We start from the raw sequence: 16991 nt of genomic DNA, 5'->3' as shown, positions 1-16991 counted from the left end.
TTGATCTCTTTAGTGAATTTTCCATTCATTTCCTGAATTGATTTTCTGGTTTCTTTGAGTTGGTTTTCCATTTTCTCTTGGATTTACTTAGCTTCCTTACAATCCATATTTGGAATTCTTTATCTGTCATTTCAATATTTTCATTTTGGTTGGTATCCATTGCTAAAGAGCTGGTGTTCCCTTTTAGAGGTGGCCTTTCACTCTCATTTTTCATACTTTTGGAGTTTTTCACTGATTCCTTCTCATCTGTGGCAGCTTTCACTTCTAATATTTAGTTTTTCTTTTTTATAGATTTTTTTTCCTCCCCCCTCTCTCATAAGGGAATGTCTGTAGCATATGTTGGGTGAGATCCTTTGGCTTTGCTCGATATGGGTCTAGGTTCTGTGTGGATGCCTTGATTGCAGATATCCTTAGTGTGGTGGTTTTTTCAGTTGCTAGTTGTTTGTAGGCTATAGCTGTGGTGAACTACGTATGAGGGCAGAGTCCCTGTTTCTCTTTGGTGAGGGAGGATGGAGGTCTTTGAGATCCTTTCTCTTTCCCCAGTCCTGTGGTCTTAACAGTGTGAATTGTATTGGCATGCCCAGTTTAATCTCTGAGATAGTAGGTGGTACTTGTATTTACCCAAAGGAAAAGAAGGCATTTTATTAAAAAGACACCTGAACATGAATGTTTATTGCAGCACAATTCACAATTGCAAAGATGTGAAATTAACCCAAGTGCCCATCAATTCATGAGCAGATTAACAAAATGTGGTATGTGTATACTATGGAATACTATGCAGCCACGAGGAAGGGTGAATTAAGGCCTTTTGCAACAATTTGAATCGAACTGGAGACCATTATCCTAAGTGAAGTATCTAACAAACTGAAAATAAACACCACATGTACTTGCTATTAAATTGGAACTAACCAGTGAGCACACATGTGCACAGAGGGAAGTAAAACTAAGCAGAATCAAGCGGGGAAGGTGGTGGAGGAGGGGATAGGCAAAAACCAACCTAATGGGTACAATGAACACTATCAGGGTGATAGGCACACTTATGACCCTGACTCAAGCATAACAAAATCTATACATGTAACCAAAAACTATTTGTACCCCTGTAATATTTTGAAATTTAAAAAAAATGTTGAAGGGATCACTGTAGGTTTAAATGAAAGGACACAAGATAGTAACTTGAATCTGGATGAAGAAATAAAGATCTCAGTAAGGGTAAATCCATGGGCAATTAGAAAAGCTCATATAATTGTAACAATGGCTTGTGACTCCATTTTTTTGTTTCCTACATGATGTAAGAGATTAATACATTTTTTAAGAAAGCAATTATTATTCTAAAAGCTATTATTATTATAACTTTGGATTGTAACTCTGCATTTTTTTCCCCTGCATAGTTTAAGAAGCTAATACATTTTCAAAAAGTATTACTTTATGTTTTGGGAAACAATATATGAAAATGTAATTTTGTGACATCAACAATTGAAAGGACTAGGGACAGAGAAGTAGAGGAGCAGCATTTTTGTGTGTTCTTGAAGTTAAGATGGTATAAATCCAAATTAGTGTATAATTTTGGATATTAAATATAATCCCCATGGTAACTACAAAGAAAATAGATATAGAATATACACAAAAGGAAATGAGAAGGGGATTTAATCATTTCACTACAAAAAAAAAAAATCAACCACACAAAAAAGAAGACAGTAACACAAGAAATGAGGTACAAAAAAACTGTAAGGAATATAGAAAATCAGTAGCAAAATGGGTCAGAAGAAAGTACCTCCTCATCAGTCAACCTTAACAAGGAAGGAAATTCTGACATATTCTACAACATGGATGAAACTTGAGGACATTATGCTAAGTGAAATAAGCCAGTCACAAAAAGACAAATACTGAGTGATTCCAGTTATTTGTGGTACTAAGGGTGTTCAAAATCATAGAGACAGAAAGTAGAATGGTGGCCAGGGCCTGGGTAGAGTGGAGAATTGAGACACTGTTTTATTTATTTATTTTTTTATTGAGGTAAAAAATACATATATATACACACACACATATACATATATAGTTTGTCATCTTTACCATTTTTAAGTGGACAGATCAGTGGTAATAAATACATTTATATTCTTTTCTTTCTCCTTTATCATCTTCTCCTTCCTCCTGTTTCCAGCCTATGATAACCACCAATCTACTCTATTTTCATGAGATCCACTTTTTTTTTTTTTTTTTAGCTCCTACATGTGAGTGAAAACGTGGGATATTTGTCTTTCTGTGCTTGGCTTATTTCATTTAACATAATGGCCTCTGGTTCCATCCATGTTGCTGCATATGACAAGATTTCGTTCTTTTTTATGGTTGCATAATATTCCATTGTGTATATATGCCACATTTTCTTTATTCATCCCTTGTTGATGGGTACTTAGGCTGATTCCATACTTTGGCTATTGTGAATAGTGCTGCAGTAAACATGGGGGTGCAGTTAACTGTTTGATATATTGATTTCCTTTCTTTTGGATATACACTCAGTAGTAGAATTGCTGAATTATTTGGAAGTCCTAATTTTAGTTTTTTGAGGAATCGCCATACTGTTCTCCATAGAGGCTGTACTACTTTACATTTCTGCCAACAGTGTATGAGGGTTCCCCTTTGTCCACATCCTCACCAGCGTCTCTTATTTTCTATCTTACTGATACAAACCATTTTAGCTGGGGTGGATTGTATCTCATGGTGGTTTTAATTTGCATTTCTCTGATAATTGGTGATATTGAGCATTTTTTTCACATGCCTGTCGTCCATTTGTATGGCTTTTGTTTGAGCAATGTCTGTTCAGATCCTTTGTCCATTTTTAAATCAGAACACTTATTTTTTTGCTATTGTTTGAGTTCCTTATATATTCCAGTTATTAATCCCTTGTCAGATGGATAGTTTGCAAATATTTTCTCTCATTCTGTGGGTGGTCTATTCAATTTATTGATTGTTTTCTTTGCTGAGCAGAAACTTTTGAGCTTGATGTAATCCCAATTGTCTATATTTGCTTTAATTATCTGTGCTTTTGAGGTCTTACATAAGAAACCTTTGCCCAGACCACTGTCCTGAAGCATTTCCCCAATGTTTTCTTCTAATATTAAATCCTTTCACAGTTTCAGGTCCCAGATGCAAGTCTTTAATCCATTTTAGTTTGATTTTTGCATATGGTGAGAGATAAGGGTGTAGTTTCATTCTTCTGCATATAGTTTTCCAGTTTCCCCAGCACCATTTGTTGAGAGACTTATTGTTTAATGGGTATATAGTTTTAGTTTTTCAAGAGGAAAACAGTTCTGGAGATGGATGGTGGTGATGGTTGTAAACAATGTGAATGTACTTCAAACCACTGAAATGTACACTCAAAAATGCTGAAAATGCTATATTTTATGTTATGTGTATTTTACTACAATAAAAATTACTGGAAAAAAATCAGTGGTAGCACCAAATGCTGATGATGATGCAAAGAACCTAGATCAGAGAAACTGGGTACCTTATTGTGAAATGCGCCTGAAGGCAGGCCAGGGTGAAGAGACATCACCTGGGGGATGGTGGAGGCTTTCGAACCTGATCAGATATTGAGGGTGATCACATATTGAGGATGGGGGATTCTGGCTAAACCAGCTTTAAGAGTATTCTTGCTACAATTGGGCAAGGCAAAGAGAGACACAGAAGTCCAAAAGTCAAGGCCTAGTTGGGGAGAAGAGTTAGAGGAGCCTAATTAAAGTTTGGTCAAGGAGAGACTCTTTGTCAATAGCATTAATTTCACTGTATATAGAAAGTACTTAATTACATATTTATTGAATGAATAAGTGACGTACCATCTTTTCACCACTAGATGTTTCCTTTAGTCATTGACTATCTGCCAGCAGCCCAGGGTTTGCAAAATGAGAAAATGAGAGACCCTGGACAACGTACTCATTTTGCCTTACTGCAGCATTGACTTTCTCCCATCTGAAGTCAGTGTCTCCCAAGGAGGCTACACTGGTGTTCTGGGCAGGACGATTCTTTGTTGTGTGGAGATAACACACTGCAGAAATTTTAGAAACATTTAGAGTATCCCCCAAATGTCAGTATTGTCTCCCAATTACTGGGACATCAAAGAAACGCCCCTCCCCATTTCCTACTGCCCCCCTGGGGATGTCAGCTGAGAATCAGCACTTTATCTCTCTTTTAGGGAACTTGGGGGGGGGGCGGGTTACATGACTCAGAAGCTCCATCCCGTCTTCCCCCATAGCATGGCTGCACGTACATTATAGAAACAGGACTTCCTTGCCTTCACAGTGGCTTAAGTTAGAGTTTGAATTGGTCTAAAGTATTCATTTTACTTTTCTTGTGCTGGTTGTTCTTTTTGTTGGGCATAAGGAAATTTTCCCTTTCAGAAATATGCTGCTGAACACATACTGTATAGCACACCCAAAACCAATCTCTTTCCATCTCAGTAGAAGGAAAATACTTCAAAGGGCAATGCATTAATGGATTACTTTTGTAAATGTGGAAAATCTCTTGGAAGGGAAATTTTCTCTTGTTGATTGGTAGAAAAACAGCAGTGTTAATTTTGTTGCCTTGTTAAATCTGAAAGAATGTACATAGTTAACACTGGAAACCTTTCTAATTGCCTTTGTGGAAAGGCATTTATGGGATCAGAAACCATCTCCACAGAGAAGAGCTGAGCCAGCTGTGCCCCTCTGAAGGCACTGGGGCGGGACTGCTTAGAAGACACAGTCTTGTGAGCTTAGGCCAATGAGACTTTGGGGGAAAACTGCTGAGGAGGTGGAAGTCAGAGAAAGGCAGAAGTCTCATCTTACATTCTGAGGACTTGACATCTTCTTTGCTTTTTCTCCTTTCCCTGTGAACAGAGGAGAAGGAGGCAAATTTGAATGGAAAGTTTCTAGAAGTGCCCAGAGTCATCTGGGGGCTGATGTCCTCATGCTTGCTGTCTTGGACCATGGTGGCAGGTAAGCTTCCTAGCTGAGGGAACAGGGGGCACAAATCTTGCCTCCAGTAATATGGTTCTTTCCAAAGAGCCCAGGCAAAGCGTGTGGCGTAGATATGTTGCTGCTCAACCAGGTTCATTTGCCCACTGCCCAAGAGGAAGCCAATATGCTGAGACAGCAGGGTTTATGGCAGAGAAAGAGTTTATTCTGCATCGTGGGAGACAGGAGAAATTTCTCAAATCTGCCTCCCTGAGATTATGGGAGACAGGGTTTTTAAATACATTTTGGTGTAGGCAATTGAGTCTGCTAATTGTCTGGGTTGGGGCAGAACCACAGGGTTATAGAAATTGTCTTTGGTGACCAGGTTCTAGGGTGGGGCTCACAAGACCAGTTGAGTCAGTTCCTTGGTGTGGGTCACTGGTCTGGATGGGTCAGCCATTCCACTGGAATGCAGGACCTGGAAGGTATATCTCAGAAACTACCCCTAGGTTTCAATAAGGTGATGTTATCTATGGAGAAAGCTAAGAATCTTTATGACCACCAGCTCTGTGGCTCCAGGGTGGCAATTATAGAGAAGCAAACAGGAGGGCAGTGGCTAATGATTATCATTATTTTTAGCTAGGTCCTTACCATAGTTCCACTTTGCACCCCATTATTGATTTGTCTAAACGGCAGTTTCAGATAAAAAACAACAAAAAATGATGATTTGCATAAAAAATGGAAATGCCATGTTGCTTTCTTATAAATCTACTTACAGTATAGAAATTTTGAGTGAACAGAGAGCCCCAGAAATGTAGAAGAATGCGGTTTGAGGTAAAAACAGGAGTTCAAAGGCTCAGATTTGTACCCTGCTTGAATTTCAGATAAGATAAAACCAGCAGCTCTGCTAAGTTGCAGTGCAAAAGCTTACATGGCTTCTTGAGAAAAGCAATTTATTTTAGATTAGAGCACAGCAGCTATCGTTTAAACTGCTAGGGCCTGTAATTGAACTCAGAACCAACCTTTTCTGTGAACACAGGGTGAAGTAATAAGTTTACCCAGGCTGTTCTAAATAACATGGACATGAGGCTTTCAGGACAGATGGGTATAGTAGCCCAAACATGGAGTCACTAGTGTCTTACCTACCTTCCTATAACTAGCATATTCAAAACTAAATTCTGGGAAATGTACCTAGCTGTTTATTGAAATATGTACTTGCTGTCCATTTCCTGGGATGTTAATATGAAACAGCTAGGAGGCAGCAATCTTGGGGATGTGAGAGAATATGCAATTAGCACTGGGGAACTTTTTATCTAGGGTCATGACAGGGCTCGGGGGTTGGGGAATATGGCAGAATAGAGGATAAAGAAAAGAGTTCCTCTTGATACTGGATAATCTTTGATTTGATAATGAAAGGGATGTGCTTACCCTCCAAACCCCAGAATGTCATCCTGTCATTAAGTCCTAACGCAAGCTTAATTGTTCTGTTGGGGAAAAATGATGCGTCTCATTTCCGTACATTGCATTTGCTCTCTCCTCGTTATAAATAAATCCAGTTATACTAAATTCACTATTCCTCCAGAGTTGTTCAGGGACTTAGAAGACAGCTATTCATCCAGGCTCAATTATTGATTTTTGTTTTTACTAAAAGAGCTTGTCACAACGCACTTGTTCTTTTAATAATATTCTTTTTTTTTTTTATGAAAGCAAAATCAGTACATAGTTAAATATCAAATAGTTTAGAAACAAAAAACACTTATAATGGCAAGTAACTGTTCCCACTTCCAGCCTTTCCACCTCTATTTCTGCTCCCTAAATGCAACCACTTTCACACATTCTCAGTCTTCCACATTGCTAGTTAACATTCATGTATTGATGTTTTACAGTATCTACTGATTTTCTTCTAAAAGCAAGAAGGATTTAGCTTGCTTAGACTAGCCTTTTCACATTCTCCCACTATAACATGACATTATTCTCAACTTCTAGTGGGCTTGCCTCTTCCAAATCTTATTTATACGTCCCCTTACTGTCCATCAATTTTGTCAGTATCTCCTTCCTTCACACATGGCAAGATGAAATATGAGCTCTCATGCCCTTTTATTTCATTTCATTTCATTTTATTATTTTTGAGGCAGGGTCTCACTCTATCACCTGGGCTAGGGTGCAGTGGCATCATAATAGCTCACTGCAACCTCAAATTCCTGGACTCAAGCAATCTTCCTGCCTCAGTCTCCCGAGTAGCTGAGACTACAGGCATGCACCACCACATCCAGTTAATTTAATTTTTTTGTGTGTGTGTGTGTGTGTGTGTTTATGTGTAGAGATAGGGTCTTGCTGTGTTGCCTAGGCTGGTCTCAAACTCCTGGCCTCAAGCAATCTTCCAGTCTCACCTTCCCAAAGGATTACAGGCATGAGCCACCTTGCCTGGCCCATGCCCTTTTCTTTACTGCTCTTCTTCCTCTTCCACTTTCCACTCCCAATCAGGTATACCATTATTTTTGCATTGTCAAATTTAATTTACATTTGCTCTGTCATCAGACTGGTCTTTCTTTGTGATTTTTCTAAAGTTGAAAATATTTGTGCAATTAGGACTTTGCTAAATTCATTAGTGCCAGACCCATGTGGACTCTGTGGTTACCATGATACAACTCTTCATACTCAAAGGGGATTGTTCCTAGAGTCAGATCCAAATAGATTCTCTTCCTTTAAATTGTTTTGTCAAAAATCATTCCATCTTTTGCTTTATGGAATATATATTTCAAATCTTTTTTATAAATTTATTTTTGTTTGTTTTTATTGGGATTTCTGTTATCCTCTTGCCTTTTCTGAGTATATGCCTCAATCATATATTTAAGTTTTTTCAAGTTCATGATGACATTCTCTGTTCTGTTAGTTCTCTCTGTTTCTCATAGACCTCCACTTGCTCCCATTTGGATAGGTTGCTCTCTAGACTTTCTGTACAGAATCACCCTGAGATGTGCCCAATGCCCTCCAGAGTTGGATTCACTGTTTGCTGAATCCAATGAGCTTTCATTTTTGGGGTATTGTTTGGTTTTTGACTTACCTTCTGATTTTGTTATTAGCTTTCTAAGAAGGGATGAATGTTAAGTAAGATTTCTGTAGGTTGCAAATTTCAATTTTTTTATTTTGCCCTAAAAACATGATTGATAGTTTGGGCATAGACTTCTGTTTTGAAAATCATTTTCTTTGTCTTTTAGTATCGACTCCCTATGCTGTTAAGTCTGATGCTACTCTGATCCTTACTTTTTTTGTAGGGTACCATCTTGTTCATCTTATCAGGAAGCTGTTAGGAATTTCTCTTGGTTTTCTAACACTTGGCAGTTCATTCTTCTTGATACTGAGTAGATTCCTATACCTTAAAGATTCGTCTCTCCATTTAACTCTGGGAAATTTTCTAACATAATCTCTTTGACAATTTCCTCCACTCCAGTTACTTTTTTCTCATTCTGAAAATTTTGTAAGTTCATCATTAGACCTCCTGAATTGATCATCTGTCTCTTATTTTTTTCTCACTTATTTGTGTATTTAGTCTTTAGTAGATTTCTCCAACTTTGCCTTCAAATTTTCTATTGAATTTTTTATTTAAGCAATCATATTATTCCCAAAAGATCTTTCTTATTATCTGATTATTCCTTTTAAATATAATCCTGTTCTTGTTTTGCAGTTACCAAATCTCCTCAAATCATGTTTGAGAGTATTAGATAGATTTTCTTTTTAAAGTTTGTATCTTTTCCCTAAACTGTTTTCTCCAGTGTTGTGTTTTCTGTTATTTTACTTGCTCATTTTCTTTCTGTGGTAGACTTTCATAGCATATTGGATTTATGGTGATCTGTTGCACCTGTAAAAGAATGAGACAATAAAAACACTGTGGGGGAGCTGTTTGTAAGTGGGTGGGTCTTGTAAATGGCAGCCTGGAAGAGTCACAGTTTAGGATGTGTGCAGGGGAACAGGGGGCTCCTGAGCTGTTAGAGTGAGGGGTTAACACACCTACTGCCCTAGTTCTCCCAGACACGTTTCTTATTGCCTTCGAGCTAGTACTTGGCTTCAGGCCCGTCTACATGGAGAGTCAGGAGGGAAGGGGGTCAAAGTTCCATGAACATACTGACCTGTAATTAATGCCCCTCTTTTCAGCCCCACTAACCTCTTCTACCTTCTTTTGTACCTGCTAATTCTGAGGCCTGACTTTTTCTGAGGTAGTCAGGCAGGTCTGCCTTCCTTTGCTACAACTCCCTTTCAAGCTGTGGTTTCTTTTGCTACAGTTCAGAAGTCAACAGACTTTTTTTTATTGAAATCATTCTTCTGTTACTGGCTTCTTCCCATTCCCTTTGTAGTTATGGGTTGGCAACTTTGTATTCCTTCAGTATCATTTAGAGAGAACTTTGGGTAAGAAAGGCAATAAATAGGTTTGCTCAGTTGACCTATGGGAACCAGAACACACTCTTTTTAAAAAGATATTTTGTGATTTTTATATGCCACATGCCAAAGAAATACTGCGTAGCTCTTCATTTTATTCTCAACAGTTGGTAAATCTGATACTTGGAATCCACAGACACAGAAAGTTGCAGGAATATTTCTTTAGATGGAGATCATACAAAATATACTTGGAAAAATGTGTTTTCTGCTCTTTTTCTCTACAGCCTTTAACTGATCATGTCAAGAGTTTTGTTTCTTAAGCTTTAATGAATTCTGCAAAGTTATTAACTTGTTAAAAGTTCTGTTTTTCTTTTATTTGTTGAAGAAAACATGGTGGGATGTCTTCAATCAAAATGCTTCCCTTTTGCCTCAGAATATAAATGGGCAAAGACCTGAACAGTAGATTTGCCAAAGGGGAAACCCAATGGCTGCTAAGTATATGAAATTTGTTAATTTGAATCTATTTCAAATTAAAATAGGGAGAAACCTGATGGCCGATAAGCGTATGAAACTGTTAATGACAGAGAGATTCAAATTAAAATAAGTATCTATGTTACCTATAAAATTAACAAAGATTATAAATACCTATTACTGAAAAAGAATTCTAAGATGTATACTTTTGGTAGGAACAATAAAATTTGTTACCAACTTTCTGGTAATTTGAAATGTTCATAGTATTCATTCTAGTGATTCCTCATTTTAGGAACTGAAGATAAAAAATCAGAAATTAAGATCAAGGTTTATTTTTTAAAATAATCAATATAGCAGTATATGTAATAGAAAAACCCTAAATGACATATATAAAGAATGACATATATAAACAAAAAAAATGAAGAAAATTTGGCAATTCATGTCATAGAATATTCTTCATGTATTAAAATGTTTGTAAATAGTTTTTAATGAAATGGTAAAATATCTAGGTATAATTTAGCTTAAAAAAAGGCTGAAAATGGTATGTGTATGAAGATCTCCACCATTCAAGGAGCAAAAAAGCTAGATATAAAACTAGACTAAAATTTTAACTGTGTTTGTCTCTTGTTGGTTCAATTATATGAGTTTTTTTTTTTTTTGGCTTCTTAACATTTTGTTGTATTTTCTGATGTTTTGTAGTAAATATATTTGGTTTTGATAGAAAGAAAGGGAAAACACTTTAAATTATGTGCCTCTGAAAGTAAACCTTTAAAAAATGTCACCAAATGACCCCTATAGCTTTTTTTCCCCCTGAACTTTTTACCTTTTCTGTCACAGAATGAAGAGTGGACTGTATAAAGCGGTATAGAAAGTGTTTTCCATGATTCAAAGTATCTCTCTGATACATCTGGAAAAGCTAACTGGTATATTATGTTAGATGCACTGCTTTTTTCTCTCTGAATCTCATACCAAATGGCTGAAGTCTGATTGATGTCAACATTAGCTGAAGAAATATTCAGATTCTCTAGGAGGGGAAGCTGCAGTTGCATGTTTGAATGGAATTAGAGACAAAGTGATAAACAATGGACTGGACGTTGGACTTGCAGTGTTAGTCCTGGCAGGCTCCCATGGTGACTGGGCTGAGCTTTCTCTGTGAGAAATGATGGCACTGACTTGGAGGATCTCTGATGTCTTTCTAGGTCTCTTATTCTGATGTTGCAGATATCTTATCCTGGAATAGACCAGATGAAACTAAGATACAGAAATGACTGCGAGAGAGGCATCTGTTCTAATAGTATGTTTTCTTGACAATTTCTGTGCTTTAAAAAGAGAACATTGACTTTGTGAATTAATAGTTTCATGCCCATTTGAAGAATGAGACAACAGAGGCACCAATAAGCCCAAAATAGAAAGCACACTGTATCTTAGGTCTAGAAAGGGCATTATTTGCTCTCAGAAGCACAGCATGGACTGAGCTTTTTTGGTATACAGAACATTATGGTAAGTTGGACAAATGAGTAATTTTGGTGCATTTGTTTCCCTTCCTCAATAAAATGTATCAGTCAGTGGAATTTTGTGTAAAAACGGAAGCTGTTAGGAGATAGGTGCTGGTGCTTTGTGCACTGAAAACCGTATGGGCCCTGGTTGGCTTTTGCTTTTTCTAAACAATGGCTGCTCACCTTCCTATCCTTCTTACTTTAGAAGAAATCCAAAATAGAAATTGCTGTATTTTTTTCAGATTCTAGAAGTAATAATTGCCTATTTTACAAAATTAAAATTTTAAAATCCAACATAACAGAAAAATATAAAAAAGCAAATACCACTTATCCTACCATGACAGCAGTAAGTTTGAGTAATATGTGGGGATAGGTTCTCCCAGACTTTCTTCTTCACCTACCCTCCAACACACACACATACAATTGATACATCCAGTAATACTATTTTATTGTTTTATCTTATGCTATATCATATTCATAGAATTTTAAATCATCATTTATAATTTCAGTATAGTGTACTTTGTATAGGTGAAATATTGTTTGCTTAGATCGGGGTGGGGAACTTGCAGCCTCAAGGTCCCATGTGGTCTTCTAGGTCCGTAAGTGTGGCCTTTTGACTAAATCCAAATTTTACAGAACAAATCCTCTTATTTTTATTAATACATTTTTGTTCATCTCTTATATATATATTTTAAATGAACATATTTAAAATACCAAAGAATAAAATAAGTTTCAATCAAATAATCCTCGGAGATTGACCAGCACAATTAGAACATTAGAAATCCATAAGGGCTAAATGGACGGCTGCTACTCTCATGACTTAGTTCTAACCGCCCCCCCCCCACCTGGCACCACTACTGCACAAGGCTGATTGGATAGAGTTTATGGGGGTCGAGTACACCAGTCTGTTATCAGCTTTTGACAACAGTGAAGTGTGTTTCTGTTTGAAGTGGAATTTGTGAATAGTTGTACAGCTCAATCATATTTTTAATTATGTCTGCTTAACAGCCCATGATGTCAAAAAAGACCAAGAGAATGATGAACAAAGAAAACAGATTTTTTAGTGAGGATTGAGAATTGCAATCTTATCTTATTTCTGCCAAAGATAAGATGACTTCCTTGCTTTGTGATACAGCAATATCAACATGAAAGAAATTTAATGCTTATCAGCATTATAATGCTCATAAGGACCACAAATATTTTAAACTAGAGGGAGAGGCATGAAAGGTTGTATTGCAGAAAAGCAAAGGCAATTCTTTCAAGCAGCAATAAGACCTGGAAATAATGCCACTGAAGCAATTAATAAAGTAGCTTATATACTCAGAAACAACGGAAGCCATTCAGTGATGTAGAAATTGTGAATGAATGCATTGTCTAAGTTGTAGAATGCTTAGACCCTGATAATGTTTCAATATATAAACAACTGCCTGTTTCAAGGAGAACCCATAATTGAGCTACAGCATGAATGAGCCTTTGACTTAACAACTTCATGCAATACTTCAAAAGGAAAATATATATTATTCAATCACTTTGGATGAATCAACTGATACCATTGACTTAGCATGGGTTTTATACTTCATTCGGATCATAATAGAAGATTTTCTTTGCTGCAAAGAGTTACTCACTTTGGGCACTCTTCTGAACAGACCAGGGAGAATAAATATCTTCAAGAACTTTAAAGATAAATATCATGAAGTTGGACTTAATTTAGTAGATTTAGTGAGCATATGTACAGGTGGTGCACCTTCCATGATAGGAAAACATGAAGGGTTTACTGCACAGGTAAAAATATTATTAGCATATCCAGATGCTCTCATTTCTTTTCATTGTATCTTGCATCAGCAAAATTTCTGTGCTAAAGCTACTATTTTAAGTGACATTTTGCAGCAAGTTATAAGTATTGTTAATTATATATGTGCAAATGTGACAGGACAGCATCAGTTTTGTAACATGCTAAAGCTGAAGGAGGGGTATTTGGTGTGGATTTCCCGTATCATTCTAAAATGTGTTGGCTATCACAGGGACATATGTTAGCCAAAATTTTATCTCCGCAAGAACAGAGAGTTAAATTTTATGAAGAACAGAATCAGCAGTGTGAATTAGTGAAAGAAGATTTCCATAGGAATGTTGCATTTCTGAGTGATATCATGTCAAATCAAAATGACTTGAATATTTCTTTGCAAGGTAAAACTAAGTCTATATATGATATGTGGCAAAAAAAAAAAAAAAAAAAATCCAAGCATTTTGAAAAAAAGCTATCTCTTTTTCAAAACACTTCTTCAAAAGGAAATTTTGGATGAACATTTTCCCCAGTTAGCAAAGGTCATCAATGATCAGGGTGATATATGGGAACCATTTGAAGAATACGCAGCTATTATAGACTCATTAATTTTAGAATACAATGAAAGGTTCGCTGACTTTGAGAATCATGACATCACACTTCAATTAGCATTTCAGCCTCACTAGTTGATATCACCAAGGCACCTAAAGAACTACAGATGGAATCAACTGAGCTCTCAGTAGATGACATTTTAAATTCATTTTTTGATGCTAAGAAAGATCCAATTGAAATATGGAAAAATGCAGTAGAATATCTACATCTTCAGCAGCATGCCCAAAAAATGCTTTCTTGCATTTCAACCACTTACTGCTGTGAATCTGCATTCTCCTACTTAACCCAAATCAAGATGCCCTCAAGGGCATCTACTAAAAGTAATACTACCATTTGATCCAGCAATCCCACAACTGGGCATCTATGCAAAGGAAAAAAGGACATCTGGACCTGAATGTTTATAGCAGCACAATTCACAATTGCAAAGATGTGGGCACCCAAGTGCCCATTAATACATGAGTGTATTAATAAAATGTGGTATATGTATACCATGGAGTACTACTCAGCCACAAAAAACAATGGTGAACTAACACATCTTGTGTTATCCTGGATGGAGCTGGAGCCCATTGTACTAAGTGAAGTATCACAGAATGGAAAAACAAGTACTACATATACTCACCATCTAATTAGTACTAACTGATCAACAGTCATATGCACATATGGAAGTAACATTCATCAGGTGTCAGGCAGGTGGAAAGGGGTGGAGGAAATGGGTATATTCATACCTAATAGGTGCGGTGTGTACTGTCTGAGGGATGGACACACTTGTAGCTCTGTCTCTGGCGGTGCAAAGGCAATTTATGCAACCTAAACCTTTGTACCCCTGCAATATTCTGAAATAAAAATATTAATTAATTAAAAAAATAACAACAAAAGAAAAATTATTTCTTAAGGAGAATTTTATGAAAATGGACTTTCTATGTCAGCAATGTATGACATATATGTGTGTACACGTGTATACATACAAACACACACACACATATGTGATGCTAAACTGCCCTTCACAAAGGTGGTACCATTTATTCTTCCACCATTGCTACAGCTTTATTCCTGACTCACCCCTTGTCTCTGAGTGAGCCCTCACATGTTTCCAGTTGAAGAGAGGGTCAAGCAACTGCACCAGAGAAGGGAGTCTCTGGTTTAACACTGGTGTGAACTCATTCAGGAAGGCCAGGTTTTGGTGAGGTTTAGTGGGAGTTCAGACTCTCTCCTTATTTAATATTTCATCTGACTTTAGCTCCGGGGAATTTTTGCTGAACAAGAAAAGCAATAGGAATGTTTTCTCTTTGCTCTTGCGGCACTTTACCAAATAACAGGCCTCCTGGTTTTGACTGCTTGTGACATGTAAGTGCCCGATTGACCTGGCATGTAGTTGGTGGTGTGAGCAGCATTCCTGCTTCTGGTATGTTTGTTTGTTTTGCTTTAGGCGTCTACCCTTCCGGAAATACTCTATCCCCCACCCCTGGACTTTCCACCTGATATTCTAGGCCAGGGTGATAAAATACCACCTACAATTTTTCTTGGGCCCAGAAAATTGATTTTCCTGAGTTAAAGCTGGCATCATAAGATGTTAACCCTGTTAGAAAAATATAAGTTGGATTTATGATTCCCTTACACAGGTAATTGGGCTCTAATTTTAAATTCCAAGCCAATTGATTTACACTATATTGCATTATAACATAACAAAAGCACAATTGAGTCCAGGCGATATATGAATTTGAGCTTTCAATTATGTGATAAATTATTTTCAGTTCTTTAATAAATTATACCTAGGTTGGCATCAACCTGTCATGGTTCCCTCTCCCCTCCAACCCCCATTCTGCTTTCATCTCCTCTCTGTCCTCTCGTCCATTTATTCTCTTTTCTTTTCTAACCTTCAGGGGCTTAGGAATGACTTGCTTCAGAAATCCAAACCCTACACATCGAGACATTGTAAAGGAAATTTTGTGTCTCATCCCTCCCTACAAACTCTTGTGAACATTTTATTTCAAGTCACAGCATATTTCTGTTGGGTCACTGTTACTGCATTGATTATAATATTTGCTGTTGAACTATTAGACATATAAGTTACTTTCTTGGTGTATGATAGTTCATCCAGAAGATTCCTTTTGGAGTATTTATTCTTCCTTTCTCTTTCCGTGGGATCCTACCATGTGCTCCTTTTTTTAAAGAGATGAGGTCTTGCTATGTTGCCCAAGCTAGTCTCAAACTCCTGCCCTCAAGTGATCCTCCCGTCTCAGCCTCCCATGTAGCTGGGATTATAGGTGCACAAAAGTGCACCCAGCTCTGAGAATTTTTAACAGGTTTAGATTTTCCTATCCTTTTTGTCCCCTTTACAGTAATTTCTCCCATTGTATTTTACGTATTTCTTTAAAACATATCAAGTCATTTTTGGAATAAGGATTGGATATAAATAAATAACACATACTGTTGGACTTAGTTTCTAGGAGACTGAAACAGTTATCCAGCAGTCAGACGCAGTTCATTGGAATCTATAGTTCAAAATGTTTTTCTTCCTTTGACAAGTTCTTGTTAATTTGAGCAAGGGACTATTTTCAGTGAGGCTTTGAGCATTTGTCAGATCAAGGGGTAGAAGGAGAGGCCCAGGGAAAATGCTGGGTAGTGGAAAGAACCTTGGGCTAGAGTATCAGAGTCTAGCGTCATTCCTGCTAGGAGCCCTTGGGCAGGTCACTTCACCTCTCTCAATGTCACTTCCCACATTTGCAACATGATGTCCCCATCTCTGAGGCCCTTCTGAATTTAAGTTTATATCTAACAGCTCTAACTTTGAAGAAATGTCTAGCCTCTGACCCATTATTACTCTATGTGTTGATTTTTACTCCCATCTCTCCAAGAAACAAATTAAATTACCTGCTGCAGAGTATTTAAAAGTGCTGAGGTATTGGATGGATGCCCTGAGAGAAATATTTTCTCTCCTTCTAAAGAAAGTAAAGACAGCGGACTCTCTTACATGACTTTCTGCAAGGATATGTTTCCCTGGTTTTCATTGCTGAAGGGATATTTTTGTGGAGAACCATGTAGGATTATGAAAGAAAGCTGTGAAGTGGCAGAGGGAGCTGTTAGGAAAACTCTGTTTTGTATTAAACGAAGAACTCTTGCTGTATTTATGACCACTTCTAAAGCATGTGCAATTTTGAACTATTTTAAAAATAAACTACAGCATCATAATTGATGAATAACATTGCAGTTTTTGCTGTATGTGCTCTGTGTTAAAGAATACACATTTTCTCTTTTTCTTTTCTGATTAATTATTTTAAGTAATGCAGAGAAGGAAAGTATTATGATTTGCATTTAGCCAGGTGAAGAGAGTGA

Source organism: Eulemur rufifrons, chromosome 7 (genome assembly GCF_041146395.1).
Source record: "Eulemur rufifrons isolate Redbay chromosome 7, OSU_ERuf_1, whole genome shotgun sequence".
In the NCBI taxonomy this organism is placed as follows: Eukaryota; Metazoa; Chordata; class Mammalia; order Primates; family Lemuridae; genus Eulemur; species Eulemur rufifrons.
Note: the sequence above shows the minus strand (reverse complement) of the source record.